The sequence below is a fragment of the Lolium perenne genome, chromosome 4, assembly GCF_019359855.2.
Source record: "Lolium perenne isolate Kyuss_39 chromosome 4, Kyuss_2.0, whole genome shotgun sequence".
Taxonomy (NCBI): Eukaryota; Viridiplantae; Streptophyta; class Magnoliopsida; order Poales; family Poaceae; genus Lolium; species Lolium perenne.
In genome coordinates this window covers 343471436-343494913 of record NC_067247.2, presented here as the reverse complement: position 1 = coordinate 343494913, position 23478 = coordinate 343471436, and the positions used below count along the sequence as shown (strand labels likewise).

Genomic DNA, 23478 nt, shown 5'->3' with positions numbered 1-23478 from the left:
TTCCGAACATTGAATCTCCGTTTGTTTACTGTTCTGTTGCATGTTTACTCGCTGCCATATTTTATTCAGATTGCTATCACCACTCATATTCATCCATACCACTTGTATTTCACTATCTCTTCGCCGAACTAGTGCACCTATACATCTGACAAGTGTATTAGGTGTGTTGGGGACACAAGAGACTTCTTGTATCGTAATTGCAGGGTTGCTTGAGAGGGATATCTTTGACATCTACCTCCCTGAGTTCGATAAACCTTGGGTGATTCACTTAAGGGAAACTTGCTTCTGTTCTACAAACCTCTGCTCTTGGAGGCCCAACATTGTCTACATGAATAGAAGCGTGCGTAGACATCAAGCTATTTTCTGGCGCCGTTGCCGGGGAGGTAAGGTAAAAGGTATTCACATCCTCCGACTACTAAGCTATTTCCTAGCACTGTTGCCGGTGTGTGAGTGCTCGAAGCTATTTCCTTTAGATCCTGCAATTGCATCTTTTTGTTTCTTGTTTATCACTAGTTAGGAATAATGGAAAACAACAAAAAAATTAGTGAGCTTTTTAATCTTTTTCCTGAGTTAAGACATGAATTATTTGATGCGAAAATTAAAAAACCTATGGAACCCTATTTGCATGCTAGTAGCAATGTTATTAGTATGAACGCAATTACTGCTAATGCTATGGAGAAGTCTAAGCTTGGGGAAGCTAGTTTTTATGATCTTTTTAGCTTTCCATCTTTAGGGGAGAAAATTTGCTCTGATAATACTTTATCTCCCATATGCGATAATTCTAATGATGCTTGTGATATTTTAAATCCACCTACTGCAAGTACTGCTTTCAAAATACCCATGAAAATTATTGAACGTGTTATCGATAACCGCTATGAAGGGGATGGAACTGTCCATCCTGGAGATCATTTACTGTTTTTGCATGAATTATGCGGGTTATTCAAGTGTGCAGGTATCTCTATGGATGAAGTGAAGAAGAAACTATTCTCTATTTCGCTGTCTGGTAAGCGGCGCATTGGTATAAATTGCTGAAGAATAGTCATTCTCTTGGTTGGGAGGAAATTGTATCTCTATTTTATTCTAAATTTTATCCTCCTCATGAAGTGCATATTGATAGGAATTACATTTATAACTTTTATCCTCGTGATGGAGAGAGTATTTCTCAAGCATGGGGAGATTGAAGTCACTAATGCTCAAATGTCCCATTCATGAGCTCCCCCGTAATGTTATTATTAATAATTTTTATGCAAGGCTTTCAGGACATCACAAGGAGATGCCTGTTTGGAGGGATCCTTCACAAGCAAGGAGGTTGAAGCTAGGTGGGATCTTCTCGAAAGAATTCAGGAGAATACTGAAGGATGGGAGAACAACAAAGGTAAAGAGTTAGGTATAAATTATGATTATGAATGCATTGAAACTTTTATGGATACTGGTAAATTTCGAAATATTAGTGCTACTTATGGTCTTGACTCTCAAGTTGCTGCAAATCTTTATAAAGCTTTTGCCTCTCATTTTGAATTGCCTAGGAAGAATTTTGATAAGTATCATGAACCTTTTAAAGACACTTGCATGGAAAATGGAATTGTTGTTAATGATTGCAATGAACATGCTCAAACTCCTAAGAATGCTATTTCTTATAAGCATGTTAATTTTTGTGGAATGCATAGACCCTGTGGAATTAATCAAATCAAAGATGAATATTGTATCCATCATATGAATGAAAAAACTAGAAAGTGGTCTAGGGCTCTAGATGATCTTGGTAAAAAACATTGTGCCCTCTATCCTTTTATTTGTGAACTTTGCCATAGAGTGGGTCATTTTAATTTTCAATGGTCCTCCAATGATAATTTGAACCCCATGAGTGCTGCAAATTTGTATTGTGATGATGAAATTACTCCTAATCAGCATGATGAACTTACTTTATTTTTGTGGTGTGAAGAGTTATATAGGAAAATTTCTTTGTTAGATATTAACGATCTTGATATTGATGATGTCCTGCATGGGTGTTTTTCTTATTGCATTGATAACTGCCATACAAATACTTACATACAAAATGTTTTAGAAGATGACACTTTGCCAAAATATGATAGGACCGATGTGTGTTTTGAACTTATTAATGAAAAGGAGGAATCCTCCCAAGTTTCTTCTATTGTTTCTGGAAATAAATCAGGTTATGTGGAGAAGCCTCCCTTCAAGCCTCTTCCTCCTAAAGAAGGGAACGAGGAGAAGGAAGAGAAGAAGAAGAAGAAGAAGAAGAAGAAGGGAACGAAGAAGAAGAAGAAGAAGAAGAAGGGGAATAAAGAGAAAGAGGTAACGGCATATCCCAGCGTGTATGAGATAACGATAGGTAACCGTAAGTATGTTGCTCCTAATGATTATTATGATAATGAATCTGAGTACAATGATCTTCCTATGCCCTTTACCTACATTAGTGATCATGATTTGAAAGAGCACACTACTTTTGATATTGAAAATCTCTGGGAAACTAATTCTGAAAATGATGGTGCTAATAATTGCCATAGTATCAGTACTATCCATGCTTCCTCCCATAATGATATAGAAAGCTCTAAGCTTGGGGATGAGGTGTTTGAAAATCCTTTTGCTACTGATCATTATATGTTTGATACATATCCTTCTAGTAACAATGATGGTATGGTCGCAGATGAACATACTGTGAAAGATAACTATTCTATTTCTTATGATGACACTATGCCTCCGACCTTTGATGATTATTATAAAGAATGCTATGATATAGTTTATAACCATCCTTATGAAACTTGTCATAGTTATGATTGGATTGCCAAAAAAAATCCCTTAGTATGCAACTTGTTTACCATGTTCAAATTCTTGATAATAATCTTGCTCCAATTACTATTAATGAGAAGAACTCTTCTAATGCCAAAATTAATGATACTTTTATGCATATGAACCATGATAAGAATGTTTTAAGTGATGGGTATATTGTGTATTTCATCAATGATGCTACTGAAAGTTATTATGAGAGAGGGAAACATGGTTATATGCATCTTAATAATATTAAGTTTCCCCTCTTTATGTTGAGAATCTTGAAGTTACTCGTGTTTTATCTTCCTATGCTTGTCACTTTGTTCTTCATGAATTCATTTGTGTACAAGATTCATTTTCATAGGAAGTGGTTTAGGCTTAAATTTTTTTTGAATTTGCTTTTTGATGCTCTCTTTTGCTTCAACTCTTATTTCTTGCGAGTGCATTGATGGCGTGTAACTCACACGTTCGTTGGGAACCCCAAGAGGAAGGTATGATGCGCACAGCAGCAAGTTTTCCCTCAGAAAGAAACCAAGGTTTATCGAACCAGGAGGAGCCAAGAAGCACGTTGAAGGTTGATGGCGGCGGGATGTAGTGTGGCGCAACACCAGGGATTCCGGTGCCAACATGGAACCTGCACAACACAACCAAAGTACTTTGCCCCAACGAAACAGTGAGGTTGTCAATCTCACCGGCTTGCTGTAACAAAGGATTAACCGTATTGTGTGGAAGATGATTGTTTGCAGAAAACAGTAGAACAGTATTGCAGTAGATTGTATTTCAGTAAAGAGAATTGGACCGGGGTCCACAGTTCACTAGAGGTGTCTCTGGAAGGTTTTCCGTATCGTGGCTCTCGGTACTGGGGGTTTCATCACGGAGGCTTTAAGTAGACGGAAGGGTAGGTCAAGAGGTGGCACGGGGGGCCCAGACCATAGGGCCGCGCGGCCAGGGCAGGGGCCGCGCCGCCCTATGCTCTAGCTGCCTCGTGGCCCCTCTTCGTCTCGTCTTCGGACTTCTGGAAGCTTCGTGGAAAAATAGGCCCCTGGGCGTTGATTTCGTCCAATTCCGAGAATATTTCCTTACTAGGATTTCTGAAACCAAAAATAGCAGAAAAACAGAATCGGCACTTCGGCATCTTGTTAATAGGTTAGTTCCAGAAAATGCACGAATATGACATAAAGTGTGCATAAAACATGTAGATAACATCAATAATGTGGCATGGAACATAAGAAATTATCGATACGTCGGAGACGTATCAGCATCCCCAAGCTTAGTTCTGCTCGTCCCGAGCAGGTAAAATGATAACACAGATAATTTCTGGAGTGACATGCCATCATAATCTTGATCATACTATTTGTAAAGCATATGTAGTGAATGCAGCGATCAAAACAATGCATATGACATGAGTAAACAAGTGAATCATATAGCAAAGACTTTTCATGAATAGCACTTCAAGACAAGCATCAATTAAGTCTTGCATAAGAGTTAACTCATAAAGCAATAATTCAAAGTAAAAGCATTGAAGCAACACAAAAGAAGATTAAGTTTCAGCGGTTGCTTTCAACTTGTAACATGTATATCTCATGGATATTGTCAACATAGAGTAATATAATAAGTGCAATAAGCAAATATGTAGGAATCAATGCACAGTTCACACAAGTGTTTGCTTCTTGAGGTGGAGAGAAATAGGTGAACTGACTCAACATTGAAAGTAGAAGAATTGTCCTCCATAGAGGAAAAACATCGATTGCTATATTTGTGCTAGAGCTTTGATTTTGAAATCATGAAACAATTTTGTCAACGGTAGTAATAAAGCATATGTATCATGTAAATTATATCTTACAAGTTGCAAGCCTCATGCATAGCGTACTAATAGTGCTCGCACCTTGTCCTAATTAGCTTGGACTACCGGATCATCACAATGCACTGTTTTAACCAAGTGTCACAAAGGGGTACCTCTATGCCGCCTGTACAAAGGTCTAAGGAGAAAGCTCGCATTGGATTTCTCGCTATTGATTATTCTTCAACTTAGACATCCATACCGGGACAACATAGACAACAGATAATGGACTCCTCTTTTATGCATAAGCATGTAACAACAATTAATAATTTTCTCATTTGAGATTGAGGATATATGTCCAAAACTGAAACTTCCACCATGGATCATGGCTTTAGTTAGCGGCCCAATGTTCTTCTCTAACAATATGCATGCTTAACCATAAGGTGGTAGATCTCTCTTACTTCAGACAAGACGGACATGCATAGCAACTCACATGAAATTCAACAATGAATAGTTGATGGCGTCCCCAGTAAACATGGTTATCGCACAACAAGCAACTTATTAAGAGATAAAGTGCATAATTACATATTCAATACCACAATAGTTTTTAAGCTATTTGTCCCATGAGCTATATATTGCAAAGGTGAATGATGGAATTTTAAAGGTAGCACTCAAGCAATTTACTTTGGAATGGCGGGAAATACCATGTAGTAGGTAGGTATGGTGGACACAAATGGCATAGTGGTTGGCTCAAGTATTTTGGATGCATGAGAAGTATTCCCTCTCGATACAAGGTTTAGGCTAGCAAGGTTTATTTGAAACAAACACAAGGATGAACCGGTGCAGCAAAACTCACATAAAATACATATTGAAAACATTATAAGACTCTACACCGTCTTCCTTGTTGTTCAAACTCAATACTAGAAATTATCTAGACCTTAGAGAAACCAAATTTTAGCATGCTCTATGTATTTCTTCATTAATGGGTGCAAAGCATATGATGCAAGAGCTTAATCATGAGCACAACAATTGCCAAGTATCACATTACCCAAGACATTAATAGCAATTACTACATGTATCATTTTCCATTTCCAACCATATAACAATTTAACGAAGGAGAAACTTCGCCATGAATACTATGAGTAGAAACCAAGGACATACTTGTCCATATGCTACAGCGGAGCGTGTCTCTCTCCCATAAAGTGAATGCTAGGATCCATTTTATTCAAACAAAATAAAAAACAAAAACAAACCGACGCTCCAAGCAAAGCACATAAGATGTGATGGAATAAAAATATAGTTTCAGGGGAGGAACCTGATAATGTTGTCGATGAAGAAGGGGATGCCTTGGGCATCCCCAAGCTTAGACGCTTGAGTCTTCTTAATATATGCAGGGGTGAACCACCGGGGCATCCCCAAGCTTAGAGCTTTCACTCTCCTTGATCATGTTGCATCATACTCCTCTCTTGATCCTTGAAAACTTCCTCCACACCAAACTCGAAACAACTTATTAGAGGGTTAGTGCACAATAAAAATTAACATATTCAGAGGTGACACAATCATTCTTAACACTTCTGGACATTGCATAATGCTACTGGACATTAATGGATCAAAGAAATTCATCCAACATAGCAAAAGAGGCAATGCGAAATAAAAGGCAGAATCTGTCAAAACAGAACAGTTCGTATTGACGAATTTTAAAATGGCACCAGACTTGCTCAAATGAAAATGCTCAAATTGAATGAAAGTTGCGTACATATCTGAGGATCATGCACGTAAATTGGCTTAATTTTCTGAGTTACCTACATGGAGGTGGACCCAGATTCGTGACAGCAAAGAAATCTGGAACTGCGCAGTAATCCAAATCTAGTACTTACTTTTCTATCAAAGACTTTACTTGGCACATTAAAACACAAAACTAAGATAAGGAGAGGTTGCTACAGTAGTAAACAACTTCCAAGACACAAAATAAAAACAAAGTACTGTAGGTAAAAACATGGGTTGTCTCCCATAAGCGCTTTTCTTTAACGCCTTTCAGCTAGGCGCAGAAAGTGTGTATCAAGTATTATCAGAGAGTGGTGCATTCTCAGCAGGGTGCGGAGTTTTCTCAACTAAGCATAATATATTAGATACATAAGTTTTAGTATCTCCCTTTTCATTAGTCTTAGGCGTGCTACTCTCATCAAACAAATTTTCAGGAACAAGCCAAGCATAGTTATTTTCTAGTGCATCATTCATAGCTAGGAGTTTACATGGTATTGGTGCTTTGATCTCCCCACCATCATTAATATTATTAGTGTACTTTATTCTATCCATATCCATCTTTTCAAAGAGACTAACAAAATTGGTGTAAGAACCAAGCATATCAAATTTAGCAAAGACCTTTCTAGCCTCTCTTGCTATACCACCAAATTCTCTAAGAAGGGTTTCCAAAACAAAATCTTTCTTTTCCCCTTCTTCCATATCACCAAGTGTGAGAAACATGTATTGGATTATAGGATTGAGATTAACAAATTTAGTTTCCAACATGCGAACTAAAGCAGCAGCAGCAATTTCATAGGTAGGGGCAAGGTCTACCAAGTGTCTATCCTCAAAATCGTCAACAGTACTGACATGGTTGAAAAATTCCTCTATATTATTTCTCCCAATTATAGACCCACGTCCTACCGGTATGTCTTTTGTGGTAAAATTAAAAGGAAACATGATGAATCAAGTAAAGTAAATGCAAGTAACTAATTTTTTTGTGTTTTTGATATAGCAAACAAGATAGCAAATAAAGTAAAACTAGCAACTAATTTTTTTGTATTTTGATTTAGTGCAGCAAACAAAGTAGTAAATAAAACTAAGCAAGACAAAAACAAAGTAAAGAGATTGAGAAGTGGAGACTCCCCTTGCAGCGTGTCTTGATCTCCCCGGCAACAGCGCCAGAAATCTAGCTTGATGGCGTGTAACTCACACGTTCGTTGGGAACCCCAAGAGGAAGGTATGATGCGCACAGCAGCAAGTTTTCCCTCAGAAAGAAACCAAGGTTTATCGAACCAGGAGGAGCCAAGAAGCACGTTGAAGGTTGATGGCGGCGGGATGTAGTGCGGCGCAACACCAGGGATTCCGGTGCCAACGTGGAACCTGCACAACACAACCAAAGTACTTTGCCCCAACGAAACAGTGAGGTTGTCAATCTCACCGGCTTGCTGTAACAAAGGATTAACCGTATTGTGTGGAAGATGATTGTTTGCAGAAAACAGTAGAGCAGTATTGCAGTAGATTGTATTTCAGTAAAGAGAATTGGACCGGGGTCCACAGTTCACTAGAGGTGTCTCTGGAAGGTTTTCCGTATCGTGGCTCTCGGTACTGGGGGTTTCGTCACGGAGGCTTTAAGTAGGCGGAAGGGTAGGTCAAGAGGCAGCACGGGGGGCCCAGACCATAGGGCCGCGCGGCCAGGGCAGGGGCCGCGCCGCCCTATGCTCTGGCTGCCTCGTGGCCCCTCTTCGTCTCGTCTTCGGACTTCTGGAAGCTTCGTGGAAAAATAGGCCCCTGGGCGTTGATTTCGTCCAATTCCGAGAATATTTCCTTACTAGGATTTCTGAAACCAAAAACAAGCAGAAACAAAGAATCGCACTTCGGCATCTTGTTAATAGGTTAGTTCCATAAAATGCACGAATATGACATAAAGTGTGCATAAAACATGTAGATAACATCAATAATGTGGCATGGAACATAAGAAATTATCGATACGTCGGAGACGTATCATGCATCATTAAAATTACTGAGCCCATCTTAATGGCTATAAAGAAAGCACTTCTTGGGAGATAACCCATGTTTTTATTTTGCTACTGTTTTGTCGTGTCTTGGAAGTTGTTACTACTGTAGAAACCTCTCCTTATCTTTATTTTATTGCATTGTTGTGCCAAGTGAAGTCTCTAATAGAAGGTTGATACTAGATTTGGATTTCTGCGCATAAACAGATTTCTTGCTGTCACGAATTTGGGCAGGGTTCTGTGTAGGTAACTCAGAAAAATCTTCCAATTTACGTGAGTGATCCTCAGATATGTACGCAACTTTCATTAGTTTTGAGTTTTCTCATCTGAGCAAGTTAAGTGCCCCAGAAAAATTCGTCTTTACGGACTGTTCTGTTTTGACAGATTCTGCCTTTTATTTCGCATTGCCTGTTTTGCTATGCTTGATGGATTTCTTTATTCCATTAACTTCCAGTAGCTTTGGGCAATGTCCAGAAGTGTTAAGAATGATTGTGTCACCTCTGAACATGTGAATTTTTGATTATGCACTAACCCTCTAATGATTTTGTTTTGAGTTTGGTGTGGAGGAAGTTTTCAAGGGTCAGGAGAGGAGGATGATATATGATTAAGAAGAGTGAAAAGTCTAAGCTTGGGGATGCCCCCGTGGTTCATCCCTGCATATTTCAAGAAGACTCAAGCGTCTAAGCATGGGGATGCCCAAGGCATCCCCTTCTTCATCAACAATTTATCAGGTTTCTTCTATTGAAACTATATTTTTATTCCGTCACATCTTATGTACTTTACTTGGAGCGTCTGTGTGCTTTTATTTTCGTTTTGTTATTCTATGAATAAATTCATGCTTGTGTGGGAGAGAGACACGCTCCGCTCGTTCATATGAACACTGGTGTTCTTAGCTTTACTTTAATGTTCATGGCGAAGGTTGAAACTGCTTCGTTTATTGTTATTTGGTTGGAAACAGAAAATGCCTCATATTGTCTTGAATAATTTGATACTTGGCAATTGTTTTGAGCTCTCAAGTAGATCATGATTAAGCTCATGCACCATGTAGTTTAAACCTATTAGTGGAGAACTACCGTAGAGCTTGTTGAAATTGGTTTGCATGATTGGTCTCTCTAAGGTCTAGATATTTTCTGGTAAAAGTGTTTGAGCGACAAGGAAGACAATGTAGAGTCTTATAATGCTTGCAATATGTTCTTATGTAAGTTTTGCTGTACTGGTTCATACTTTTGTTTGCTTCAAACAACCTTGCTAGCCTAAGCCTTGTATTGAGAGGGATTACTTCTCGTGCATCCAAATCCTTGAGCCAAAAACTATGCCATTTGTGTCCACCATACCTACCTACTACATGGTATTTCTCTGCCATTCCAAAGTAAATTACTTGAGTGCTACCTTTAAAATTCCATTCTTTGTCTTTGCAATATATAGCTCATGGGAAAAATAGCTTAAAAACTATTGTGGTATTGAATATGTACTTATGTATCTTATTTCCTAATAAGTTGCTTGTTGAGCGATAACCATGTTCCTGGGGACGCCATCAACTATTTCACCATTGTTGAATATCATGTGAGTTGCTATGCATGTTCGTCTTGTCTGAAGTAAGGGTGATTTATCATGATCAATGGTTTGAGTATGCATATTGTTAGAGAAGAACATTGGGACGCTAACTAAAGCCATGATCCATGGTGGAAGTTTCAGTTTGGACAACAATCCTCAATCTCTTATGAGAATATTATTTGTTGTTGAATGCTTATGCATTAAAGAGGAGTCCATTATCTGTTGTCTATGTTGTCCCGGTATGGATGTCTAAGTTGAGAATAATCAAAAGCTAGAAATCCAATGCGAGCTTTCTCCTTAGACCTTTGTACAAGCGGCATAGAGGTACCCCTTTGTGATACTTGGTTAAAACATATGTTATGCAATGATAATCCATGTAAATCCAAGCTAATTAGGACAAGGTGTGGGCACTATTAGTAATCTATGCATGAGGCTTGCAACTTATAGGATATCTTATACATAACACATATGCTTTATTACTACCGTTGACAAAATTGTTTCTATGTTTTCAAAATAAAAGCTCTAGCACAAAAATAGTAATCCATGCTTCCCTCTACGAAGGGCCTTTCTTCTACTTTTATGTTGAGTCAGTTTACCTACTTCTTTCTATCTTAGAAGCAAACACTTGTGTTAACTGTGCATTGATTCCTACATACTTTCTTATTTGCATTCATCATATTACTTTATGTTGACAATTATCCATGAGATAAGCATGTTGAAAGTTGAAAGCAACTACTGAAACTTATATCTTCCTTTGTGTTGCTTCGATGCCTTTACTTTGAATTTATTGCTTTATAAGTTAACTCTTATGCAAAACTTTTGATGCTTGTCTTAAAAGTATTATTCATGAAAAGTTTTGCTATATGTTATCTATTTGTTAGCAACTATAGATCATTGCCTTGAATCACTTCATTCATCTCATATGCTTTACAATAGTATGGTCAAAGGTTATGTAAGTAGCATGTCACTACAGAAATTATTCTTTTTATCGTTTACCTACTCGAGGGCGAGTAGGAACTAAGCTTGGGGATGCTGATACGTCTGCAACGTATCTATAATTTCTGATGTTCCATGCTTGATTTATGACAATACCTACATGTTTTATTCACACTTTATGCTGATTTTATGCGTTTTCCGGAACTAACCTATTGACGAGATGCCGAAGTGCCAGTTCCTGTTTTCTGCTGTTTTTGGTTTCAGAAATCCTAGTAAGGAAATATTCTCGGAATTGGACGAAATCAACGCCCAGAACCTTATTTTTCCCGGAAGCTTCCAGAGAGCCAGAGTGGGACCAGAGGGGAGCCCTAGGGGCCCCACACATGGTGGAGGCGCGGCCAAGGGGGGGGCGCCCCCCTAGTGTGTGGGACCCCCGTGGCCCCTCCGACTCCGCCTCTTCGCCTATATGTGCCTCGTGACCTAAATCTTCGACACGGATTGACGAAACTCCAGAAAACCTTCCAGAGCCGCCGCCATCGCGAAACTCCAATTCGGGGGGACAGAAGTCTCTGTTCCGGCACCCTGCCGGGACGGGGAATTGCCCCCGTAGTCATCTCCATCGACATCACCTCCATCTTCATCGCCATCGCTGTCTCCCATGATGAGGAGGGAGTAGTTCTCCCCCGAGGCTGAGGGCTCTACCGTAGCTATGTGGTTCATCTCTCTCTTTGTGATCTAGTTGAATATCATCTATGTGCTACTCTAGTGATGTTATTAAAGTAGTCTATTCCTCCTCCATGATGTAATGTTGACAGTGTGTGCATCATGTAGTACTTGGTATAAGCTATGATTGTGATCTCTTGTAGATTATGAAGTTAACTATTACTATGATAGTATTGATGTGATATATTCCCCCTTTCATAGCATGTCGGTGACGGTGTGCATGCTATGTTAGTACTCGGTATAATTGCGTTGGTCTATCATGCACTCTAAGGTTACTTAAATATGAACATCGAATGTTGTGGAGCTTGTTAACTCCGGCATTGAGGTGCTCTTGTAGCCCTACACAATGAATGGTGTTTGTCATCCAACAAGAGAGTGTAGAGTGGTTTTATTATGTGATCAATGCTGAGAGTGTCCACTAGTGAAAGTATGATCCCTAGGCCTTGTTTCCGAACATCGAATCTCCGTTTGTTTACTGTTCTGTTGCATGTTTACTCGCTGCCATATTTTATTCAGATTGCTATCACCACTCATATTCATCCATACCACTTGTATTTCACTATCTCTTCGCCGAACTAGTGCACCTATACATCTGACAAGTGTACTAGGTGTGTTGGAGACACAAGTGACTTCTTATATCGTAATTGTAGGGTTGCTTGATAGGGATATCTTTGACCTCTATGAGTTCGATAAACCTTGGGTGATTCACTTAAGGGAAACTTGCTGCTGTTCTACAAACCTCTGCTCTTGGAGGCCCAACACTGTCTACAGGAATAGAAGCGTGCGTAGACATCAGCTTGCAAGGGGTATAATCACAAGTATGTATTAGTCCTAGGAAGGGCGGTGCATTAGCATAGGTTCACCCACACAACACTTATCAAAACAATGAAGATTAATCAATTATATGAAGCGAAAGCACTAGACTAAATTCCCGTGTGTCCTCAAGAACGTTTGGTCATCATAAGTAAACAAATCGGCTTGTCCTTTGTGCTAAAAAGGATTGGACCACTCGCTGCAATTATTACTCTCGCAATTTACTTACTTGTACTTTATTTATCTGCTATATCAAAACCCCCTGAATACTTGTCTGTGAGCATTTACAGTGAATCCTTCATCGAAACTGCTTGTCAACACCTTCTGCTCCTCGTTGGGTTCGACACTCTTATTTATCGAAAGTACTATGATACACCCCCTATACTTGTGGGTCATCAAGACTATTTTCTGGCGCCGTTGCCGGGGAGTGAAGCGCTATTGGTAAGTGGAATTGGTAAGGGAAACTTTTACTGTACATGCTGATTTTATTTCTGCCTGCTGCTATAATTCATTATGGAGAGATCTTATCTTGAATTTCTATTTGGGAAATCTACTACTAATGCAAAGGTAGTGGATGAGGCGCCAGGTGAGAAAGAGGTTCCATACAAAATACCTATGAAAATTATTGACGTGTTGTAGATAACCGCTATGAAGGGGATGGATTTGTCCATCCTGGAGAATATTTACTGTTTTTACATGAATTATGCGGGTTATTCAAGTGTGCAGGTATTGCTATGGATGAAGTTAGGAAGAAACTATTCTATATATCGTTGTCTGGTAAAGCGGCGCATTGGTACAAATTGCTGAAGAATAGGGATTCTCTTGATTGGAAGGATATTGTGCCTCTGTTTTATTCTAAATTCTATCCTCCAAGTGAAATTCACAAATACCGAAACCGCATATATAATTTGTGGCCTCATAATGGAGAGAGTATTGCCCAAGCATGGGGGAGATTGAAGTCTTTAATGCTCAAATGCCCCATTCATGAGCTTCCTGGTAATATCATCATTGATAATTTCTATGCAAGACTTTCTTTTCAAGATAAAACCTTGTTGGATACTACTTGTTCTGGGTCATTCACACGCAACAAAGAAGAGTTTAAAAGGGACCTTCTTGATCGGATTCAGGAGAATACTGAAGGATGGGAGAACGACAAAGATAGATAGTCAGGTATAAATTATGATTATAAATGCATTGAAATTTTTATGGATACTGATAAATTTCGTAATATGAGTGCTACTTATGGTCTTGACTCTCAAGTTGTTGCAAATTTTTATAAAGCTTTTGCCTCTCATTTTGAATTGCCTAGGAAGAATTTTGATAAGTATCATGAACCGTACAAAGATAAAACTGATTCATCTATAAATAAATGTGTTGTAATTGAAATTGTTGATCATATTCTTCCTGAAGCTTATATTGAAAAAACTCCTTTCCCTGCTAAAATGAAGGAGTATTCTGTTATAACTAGTGCGGTTAATAAAAGTGCAAAGAAACCTATAGAACCTGAAGAGCAAATAAAGGTTGAACCTGCTATTGCAATAGTTAAAGATCTTGTGACTGAAAATGTAGAAGATGGTCATATTATTTTCTGTGAAGATGCTTCTAATATTGTTTCGCATCCTAATAAGTCTAGGAAAGCCAGTGTTCCTATGCTCTCTGTTAGAGTTGGTGATCATTGTTATTATGGTTTATGCGACATTGGTGCAAGTATTAGTGCCATTCCTTATGAGCTTTACACGGAAATCATGCATGAAATTGGTTCTTGTGAACTTGAAGATATTGATGTGGTTATTCGGCTAGCTAATAGAGAAACTATCTCTCTTATTCGAGATGTGGAAGTTCTATGTGGTAAGATTAAATATCCTGCTGACTTTTGGTACTTGGTTCTGCTGCTAGTAAGTCTTGTCCTATTATTTTTGGTAGACCTTTTCTAAATACTTGTGGAGTTGTTATAGATTTGTGATATCCCAAATTTTAATATTATCTATATTATTGATTTTAGAAAAAATAATTGAGAACTTGGTGATGTTGATATAATCTGAGAGTAGGAAATAAAGAGAAGACTTCCTAAGAAAATGGAAGTACTAGTGCTCGTACAGATCGATCTGTTGTTGGAGGCAAATAATAGCTACCTCTTGCTCAAGCTAGTGTTGCTATCTTAAAACCAGAGAAGGAAGTTGTAAGCATGAGAAATACGAGGAAAGAAATGAGCGGGTTGGGCTGGGCCTTTTGGACCTGAACTATACTGATGTTGCCCAGCTGCCCTGGCCGTTTAGTATAGCCTTGGGAAGACACCGCCACCATCCCTCTGCCCTAATATTATCCACTGCCGCCGCTGTCGATTGGTTGCCTGCGATGTTGCCGCGATGTCGATTGGTGGCCTGCGATGTTGCCGCGATGTCGCTGGGCGAGGCCAACTCCATCAAGCCGTAGTCTGCAGCCAGTCCGCCACGGTGCCGCCACTGCGACCACCTAGGCTGGTCGACGCTGGGGCTTGTCATCTGCAGTTGCCGTGTCTCGTCGGGGTTCAACACTGCCGATCTGTCATTATCTTGAACAGGTACTCAAAGCCATCCATTAATTGTTTTTGTTCCATGTGTTTTGCTCAATTTCAGTTCAGGTGCGTTTCTGAAACTGCTAGCTGTCATGCTGGCTATAGTAGTAGCGGAGTAGTCGATTGGTTTAGATCAAGCCTAGTTTTAAGTTTAGGCAAGAGTCAATCAGTAGTACTATTTTGGTAACCTGATGTTGGTTAAATGATAAATTGCTCCCGCTGGTAGCTGGTAGCCAACAGAAAAGAATAATTATTGAGCTGCTGTATAAAGTTATTTTGGACACCATGGTACGATCTGAATCACAGCCATATGTAGTACCAACTGAGTTTGTGATTTCATTTAGCTGCATACGAGAGGATGCCCAGCTTTGTACGTACCTGATGGTCATTTTGCTGCTAGTAAACTCCAGTTAGCAGAAATTATTATTGTATTGGTTTGGTCACAATCAGTAGCTAGATCTATCTTCTAGTTTTATGTTTGAAGGCTAGATTTATCGTTTGTGGTCGTAAAAATATTTGCATTGTATTGTGATTATACACATGATGGATAGCCACAGATTATTGATCGTAGGAGCGATATTTGCTTGTGTACTTAGGTAATGATGGTGTGCATTGAGTGTGCTATGTGTTTCAATAGCAGGTGTTGGCACTTCCAGTGTTGGATTCAACAATTCATGGCTTGTGCTCCGCGGTTCAGGCAAGTGCATGACGGGATAATACTTTGCATGATTCCCCTCATTCGACTTTTATTTTCTAGCACTTGTTATTTGTTCTAGTGGATGGTAATGTTTATGTATGTGGAGACAAAGTGGATATGGAAAATGATATAGTTGCGATTGCATCTTGCATAACATGTTAAAGACAGTGCATAGTGTTGTGACCTGCTGAGGTAGGCACATTGAGACCGTCGATGTTGGGATGAGTCCCACATTGTCGGCAACCTCCACAAGTTGGAGTGAGTGGATGCCGACGGGTGTTCACTCAAGCGATACCGGTATGCGCAAAGAAAAGTGAAAGCAAAGAGCATGTAGGCATACTGAAGCATCATTGCGATATGTCAAGTGTTAAAGAATAATCGTTGGTGTCGTGTTTTATGCACTGCTTATTGTCTCTTTATGTACTTGCTGAGTATTTTATACTCACCCTTGTTGCTTCTATGTTTTTAGGTAAACCTTGAGGATGACTTGCATGGGGAAATGGGAGTAGCACCTTCACCTTCACCTTCACTATCTCACGACTCACACATTTTATCACCTTTGTCCTGAACCTATACATTTGCTCGTTAGGAGTTAAACTCTGTCTTAAACGTTATGTGGGAGTTTGGTCCTCACACTGCGTTGGTTATCTGCCCGCTTGTCGGGTTACTGTTATTGAGTGGATGAAAGCTTTCCTTTATCCCTGGGGTGTTCAATTCTTGGTTTATGGCTGAGATTTACGCCATTGTGCCTCATGAACTATTCTTGTGTTTTTTTGTACTACCTATTTTTATGTCATGAAATTCTCCATAAACAAAAGAGACTTCGCTGAAACTAATAGTTTTGTTCCGGTCTTGGGAGTTTTTTTAAAGTTCGTGTAGCATTGCCAGGTAGGGTTGATATCTGGGGTGTTACAGTTGGTATCAGAGCCTAGGCTTTAGGTCTCTGGAGTAGGTTAACGGTAAATAGGATATTCTTCCTAGGTATTTAAACAACTAAAAGTTGTCTTTGTTCTGCCCAAACCACTTAAATCTTGTTTTTTAATTTAACAACTTAAAACTTGACACACTGGTGCACAATAGGATGGGTATGGGTCAAGCATTGCATTTACGCTACCGCTTTATCTTTCAGTTTATACATATTATATATATAGTTATGCCCGCGAGTAGGCCTGCAAGCTTTGCTTTATATACTTTTGTCCTCTATTGTTGGGAGGATATAGTTGTTGATTGGAGAGAAACAGAGATAGTCTGTTCATGTTTGATGAACTTAGTGCTGGAAGGGAAATATTGGATCCTTTTATGCTAGTACTATAAACGTGTGAATCATGTGATGAAGTTTCTGGGTTGATACATTTTCATATTTATGTATCTTTGTTGAACTCATGAAGGGATAGTTGAATTGCTTGGTTGGGCATCCGAGTTTGAATTTAAGTTGATGATAACGTGGAAGATTAAATTTTGTTTTCCGTGGGCTGCTTGAAGTGTATATGTATACATATGAGGTTATATACTCCAATAGAATTGAGAACGGTTTTGAAATAAATAAAGCTGAATTGGATAACTTGACTGGTAGTCTAGTGGACTAGATAAAATAATGTTAAGAAGACTACCTGGATCCAAATCGGTATGAGAAGCTCTTTCCACCATACATGTCTCGTAAAACACAATCTTCCACTTGGCTTCCTAAGTTTCATCGGTCTATTCTTTGTAATGCATCACTTGCACTTGCAAGAGTTTGATGATTTTCATCTAGTAGTCGGATTTATCAATGTTGGCTTATTTTTCATTGATGAAGTATTTCAATCTTTTACTTCAAATGTCCTCGCCGACTATTACTTTCGAGTGTTAAACCTTTTGTTTGTCCCATTGTCTAAATGATATATTATTCTTGGAAATTCGTTGGTGTCCCTTGCCCCTCTTGGGAATATAGAATGGTGAACGCGTAAATCTTTTTGGAGGCAACCAAGTTGTTTTTTTTGAAGTAAAATAAAATAGTTTTGTCTGTAAGCATTTTCCTTAATAGATATTCTAGGGATGCTTGTTCTTTCTTTATTTTCTATAGGTGTTAGTTTCCTACATCAACTTGCTAACCATCCCGACAAGGCGACAATCACTCTATTTTCCTTTAGAAGTGTTTCTTGTCCATGCAATCCCTGCGTGTTTTTGAAATATCGATAGTTTAGTTTGTTTGGACTTTGCCAGAACAGTAGATGGGAGACGACCTCGAACCTTGGTTCGTGCCCATGAAATCAGTTTGCCTTGCGAGTGAGAAAGCCTGAGCGTTATCGTTGCACAGTTCACCTATTCACTTACGGAGTTCATAATTTGGGTGCGGGATGGATTGGCCCCCATACCAATTACCCTTATTGTTCGCTCCTGTATGTTGGAGTGGTGAATCACTATGTGCCTTTTCCTTTAGTTCAGTGGCGACGTTGTGTAGCTGAACCATAGAATGATACACTGTTCCATATGTATTAGAGGCAATCTCTAGCAATCGTAGGAGATGTGGTCAGGCTAAACCTTTGTTGTCTTTATGGTACCTTACCAAAAAAAAAAAACGCCTTATATACCACCATGAGAGTTTCTTGTAGGTTTTATTGTGTTCTCTAGTGTGTTCCAAAGTTGTAGTATGTTGAACATTCAATGATCATGTAACATCTATATTCTTCATAAGGATTTCATGTTTTACCAAGTGCGGGGAGAATTGGTTATGAGTTATGACCAAGATAACATGCTTGTTTCCTAGTTCTTCGAGAAAGGGTTGAGTTTATTCTTGGCACTTGACCTACCATGAGAGATTCATATTGATCTTATTCCTGGCACTCGATCTACCTCTATATCTCCTTATCGGTTGTCATGATCCAAGAAGAACTAAAGAAGTACTTGAACAATATGCTATCCCAGGGCATCTACTTTTGTTTATAGCCAAGAGTGATGGTAGTTGATGAAAGCGTGAGGATTACCATTTCTTACTACAGCAACCAAAAAAAAAAAAAACCATTTCCCCACCTCGAAGACTTGTTTGATCAGCTGAATGGAGTTGTGTTCTACATGTTTATCTCTAGTCTGGCTATAATAAAATGGCCTAATCAAATTTGTGTGCATGAATTGGAAAGAATACATTCTCTTCTAGTTATGATCATTATGAATATGTAGTTGCATTCTAGAATAACCTATGCCCTTGTCATCTTTACAAGGGAAATAAACAAAATGTACATACTCTCCTTGATAGCTTCGTGGTAGTGTTCCTGAATGAAAAGCACAAACGCCAGTTGAGGTTTGTTCTTGAGATTTTCAGAAAGAATAATACTTATGCAAATCCAAATAAAGGTGAGTTTTTGCTTATACGAGTGGGTTTTCTAGGTCATGTGCTTGGTCATGCAATATGGGAAGGCTATTGCCTATGCTTCGAGCAGGACTATCCTACTCATGATCCAGAACTTGCACGTGTCTTTGCACTCAAGATTTAGAGGCATAATTCTTATGGAGAATCTTGTTATATTTTCACGATCATAAGGGTCTTAAATACGTCTCCACATGAAAGGAGTGCAACTTAAGGCAAAGTCAGTGGCTAGAATTGACAAAGGACTATGACCTCTCTATCCAGTACAACATAGGCAGGGCCAATGTGAGTTTAGATGCTCTTAGCCGCAGGTCGTCTCTTTGTGGATTTTATACAACTAGCAATATCATCTTGTTCTGTTGGCGTATCACATGAGGAAACACAACTCGTTAGCTACTCCAGATAGAATGAGCGAGGCACAAAAAGGTTAGACTGTTACAACTAGCGCGAGAGCGCATTCAAGCTGGTAGATCTTGAGAGTTCTTTGTAGATGGGACTAGGTTTGTTTGGTTTCATGGCCGTCTTTGTGTGTCACAAAAGTATTAGGAAAAGGAGGACATTCTAAGGGAGGCACATAAGTACCCCATACATCGTTCATCATTGATAATAAAAGATGTATCAAGACCTGGAGAATATTATTGGTGGAAAAGAAGGAAATTTCTTGTGGCCGAGTATGTGTCCTCTTGTCAGGTGAAGAGGAAAGGATGCAATTTTGGTGATCGTGGTTTGACTTAGAAAAAAAAATCCCATTTTATTCCTATTCTCCTCACAAACTCCGCATGTTACGTGGCAGCGATATATGTGCATGAGATAGTAAGGTTGGATGGGGTTCTTAAAACCATTACTTCTAGATTCTAATAGAGATGCTAAGTGTGTATCAAATTTCTGAAAGAGTGCTTGCAGATTGCCTTGTGTTCACAATTGTGACTTAGTATATCATTTCATCCTAGACATATGGCTAGTTATAGTGTACAATCCGAACTCTGGAAAATAAGTTCAGGCATCGTGTCCTATCTTGGCAAGGCTGCTGTGAAGATACTTGCCACTTGTGGAATTTTCTTATAAAAACAACTATGAGCATAGAATATGTATTGCACCGTATAAAAGGAAGTGTACTTTTTCTTTTTCTTTTTAGAATGTCATGGGTGAGAAAGAGATAGAATATGGAACTTCAAGTAGGCGACGAAGTACTGTTAAGGGTGTCACCTACTAAAGGTGTTATAAGGATTAATTTATGAACGAAAATAATAGTTCAAGAACATTGGAAGTTTCATGTTAGTGGCACGAGTCAGGAATCTAGCCTACTGTCTAGAGTTTTTTATGCTCATGATGTGTTCCAAGTCCCTATGTTGTGGAAGTATTTTCATCAGGACGATTTCGATCAAACAATATTTAGCTTCCGGGGCTCATCCTGTGCATATATGGGAAGAGCCTCAGGAAGTGATGATGCATAGAATGCTTAAGTATCTGAAGTTTCTTTGGTCGCCAAACCGAGCGTTAGATGACGGCTTGGCAACTTGAGGGTCGTATGCGTGAGACATATCCAAAATACTTAGTGTCTGGTATGTGATGCAAGAATTATGTGATTACATGTCTTTTTTTATTAGCAGCGAAGTGAGGAAGAATTCGAGGGCGAATTCTGTCTTAAGGGGGTGAGAATGTGATATCCCAAATTTTAATATTATCTATATTATTGATTTTAGAAAAAATAATTGAGAACTTGGTGATGTTGATATAATCTGAGAGTAGGAAATAAAGAGAAGACTTCCTAAGAAAATGGAAGTACTAGTGCTCGTACAGATCGATCTGTTGTTGGAGGCAAATAATAGCTACCTCTTGCTCAAGCTAGTGTTGCTATCTTAAAACCAGAGAAGGAAGTTGTAAGCATGAGAAATACGAGGAAAGAAATGAGCGGGTTGGGCTGGGCCTTTTGGACCTGAACTATACTGATGTTGCCCAGCTGCCCTGGCCGTTTAGTATAGCCTTGGGAAGACACCGCCACCATCCCTCTGCCCTAATATTATCCACTGCCGCCGCTGTCGATTGGTTGCCTGCGATGTTGCCGCGATGTCGATTGGTGGCCTGCGATGTTGCCGCGATGTCGCTGGGCGAGGCCAACTCCATCAAGCCGTAGTCTGCAGCCAGTCCGCCACGGTGCCGCCACTGCGACCACCTAGGCTGGTCGACGCTGGGGCTTGTCATCTGCAGTTGCCGTGTCTCGTCGGGGTTCAACACTGCCGATCTGTCATTATCTTGAACAGGTACTCAAAGCCATCCATTAATTGTTTTTGTTCCATGTGTTTTGCTCAATTTCAGTTCAGGTGCGTTTCTGAAACTGCTAGCTGTCATGCTGGCTATAGTAGTAGCGGAGTAGTCGATTGGTTTAGATCAAGCCTAGTTTTAAGTTTAGGCAAGAGTCAATCAGTAGTACTATTTTGGTAACCTGATGTTGGTTAAATGATAAATTGCTCCCGCTGGTAGCTGGTAGCCAACAGAAAAGAATAATTATTGAGCTGCTGTATAAAGTTATTTTGGACACCATGGTACGATCTGAATCACAGCCATATGTAGTACCAACTGAGTTTGTGATTTCATTTAGCTGCATACGAGAGGATGCCCAGCTTTGTACGTACCTGATGGTCATTTTGCTGCTAGTAAACTCCAGTTAGCAAAAATTATTATTGTATTGGTTTGGTCACAATCAGTAGCTAGATCTATCTTCTAGTTTTATGTTTGAAGGCTAGATTTATCGTTTGTGGTCGTAAAAATATTTGCATTGTATTGTGATTATACACATGATGGATAGCCACAGATTATTGATCGTAGGAGCGATATTTGCTTGTGTACTTAGGTAATGATGGTGTGCATTGAGTGTGCTATGTGTTTCAATAGCAGGTGTTGGCACTTCCAGTGTTGGATTCAACAATTCATGGCTTGTGCTCCGCGGTTCAGGCAAGTGCATGACGGGATAATACTTTGCATGATTCCCCTCATTCGACTTTTATTTTCTAGCACTTGTTATTTGTTCTAGTGGATGGTAATGTTTATGTATGTGGAGACAAAGTGGATATGGAAAATGATATAGTTGCGATTGCATCTTGCATAACATGTTAAAGACAGTGCATAGTGTTGTGACCTGCTGAGGTAGGCACATTGAGACCGTCGATGTTGGGATGAGTCCCACATTGTCGGCAACCTCCACAAGTTGGAGTGAGTGGATGCCGACGGGTGTTCACTCAAGCGATACCGGTATGCGCAAAGAAAAGTGAAAGCAAAGAGCATGTAGGCATACTGAAGCATCATTGCGATATGTCAAGTGTTAAAGAATAATCGTTGGTGTCGTGTTTTATGCACTGCTTATTGTCTCTTTATGTACTTGCTGAGTATTTTATACTCACCCTTGTTGCTTCTATGTTTTTAGGTAAACCTTGAGGATGACTTGCATGGGGAAATGGGAGTAGCACCTTCACCTTCACCTTCACTATCTCACGACTCACACATTTTATCACCTTTGTCCTGAACCTATACATTTGCTCGTTAGGAGTTAAACTCTGTCTTAAACGTTATGTGGGAGTTTGGTCCTCACACTGCGTTGGTTATCTGCCCGCTTGTCGGGTTACTGTTATTGAGTGGATGAAAGCTTTCCTTTATCCCTGGGGTGTTCAATTCTTGGAACCTGGCTGAGATTTACGCCATTGTGCCTCATGAACTATTCTTGTGTTTTTTTGTACTACCTATTTTTATGTCATGAAATTCTCCATAAACAAAAGAGACTTCGCTGAAACTAATAGTTTTGTTCCGGTCTTGGGAGTTTTTTTAAAGTTCGTGTAGCATTGCCAGGTAGGGTTGATATCTGGGGTGTTACAAGATTGCAAGAAGGAGAAAATTGTGACTAAATTTGCTGGTGAATCTTATGAGTTTAATTTCTCCAAATTTGCCAAAACTCCTTATAAAGCTGATTTGCCAAATAATGATTTTAGAGTTGAACAATGTGCATCTATTGCTCTTGCTCCTAATAATCCTTTGCAGCAACATTTGGAGGATAGTGAGAGTGAAGTCTTTAGGGAAGAAAGGAATGAGCTTGATGAAATTTTCCTTCGTCAACCTATTCTTAAACATGACTTACCGGTTGAAGATCTAGGTACAACACCACCACCGAAGGAAGATCCTGTTTTTGATTTAAAACCGTTGCCTGATAATCTTAAGTATGCTCATATTGATGATAAGAAAATATATCATGTTATTATTAGTTCTAAGCTTTCAGATTTTGAGGAAGAAAGGTTATTGGAAATATTGAAGAAACACCGAGGAGCTATTGGCTACACTCTTGATGACTTGAAAGGGATTTCTCCCTCTATTTTCCAACATGCCATCAACATGGAAGATGATGCAAAGCCTGTTGTTGAACATCAGCGTCGTCTAATTCCTAAGATGAAGGATGTGGTAAGGAATGAGGTATTAAAACTTCTTGAAGCTAGCTGGTATTATATATCCTATTGCTGATAGTAGATGGGTTAGTCATGTGCATTGTGTTCC

At 39.3% G+C, this 23478-nt stretch overlaps 1 long non-coding RNA gene across 3 annotated transcripts; it reads left to right on the top strand.

The window, feature by feature from the left end:
- Nucleotides 1-14313: 14313 nt before the first annotated feature.
- Nucleotides 14314-22592, top strand: LOC139830701 (uncharacterized). 3 transcript variants are annotated; one of them, XR_011743937.1, is made up of 5 exons: nt 14314-14908; nt 15543-15599; nt 16069-21203; nt 21835-21894; nt 22364-22592. It is a non-coding gene; the product is annotated as an uncharacterized lncRNA (long non-coding RNA). The 3 variants fall into 3 exon arrangements; XR_011743938.1 differs by having other exon boundaries at nt 15540-15599; nt 21838-21894; XR_011743936.1 differs by having other exon boundaries at nt 15540-15599.
- The last annotated feature ends 886 nt before the right edge of the window (nt 22593-23478 follow it).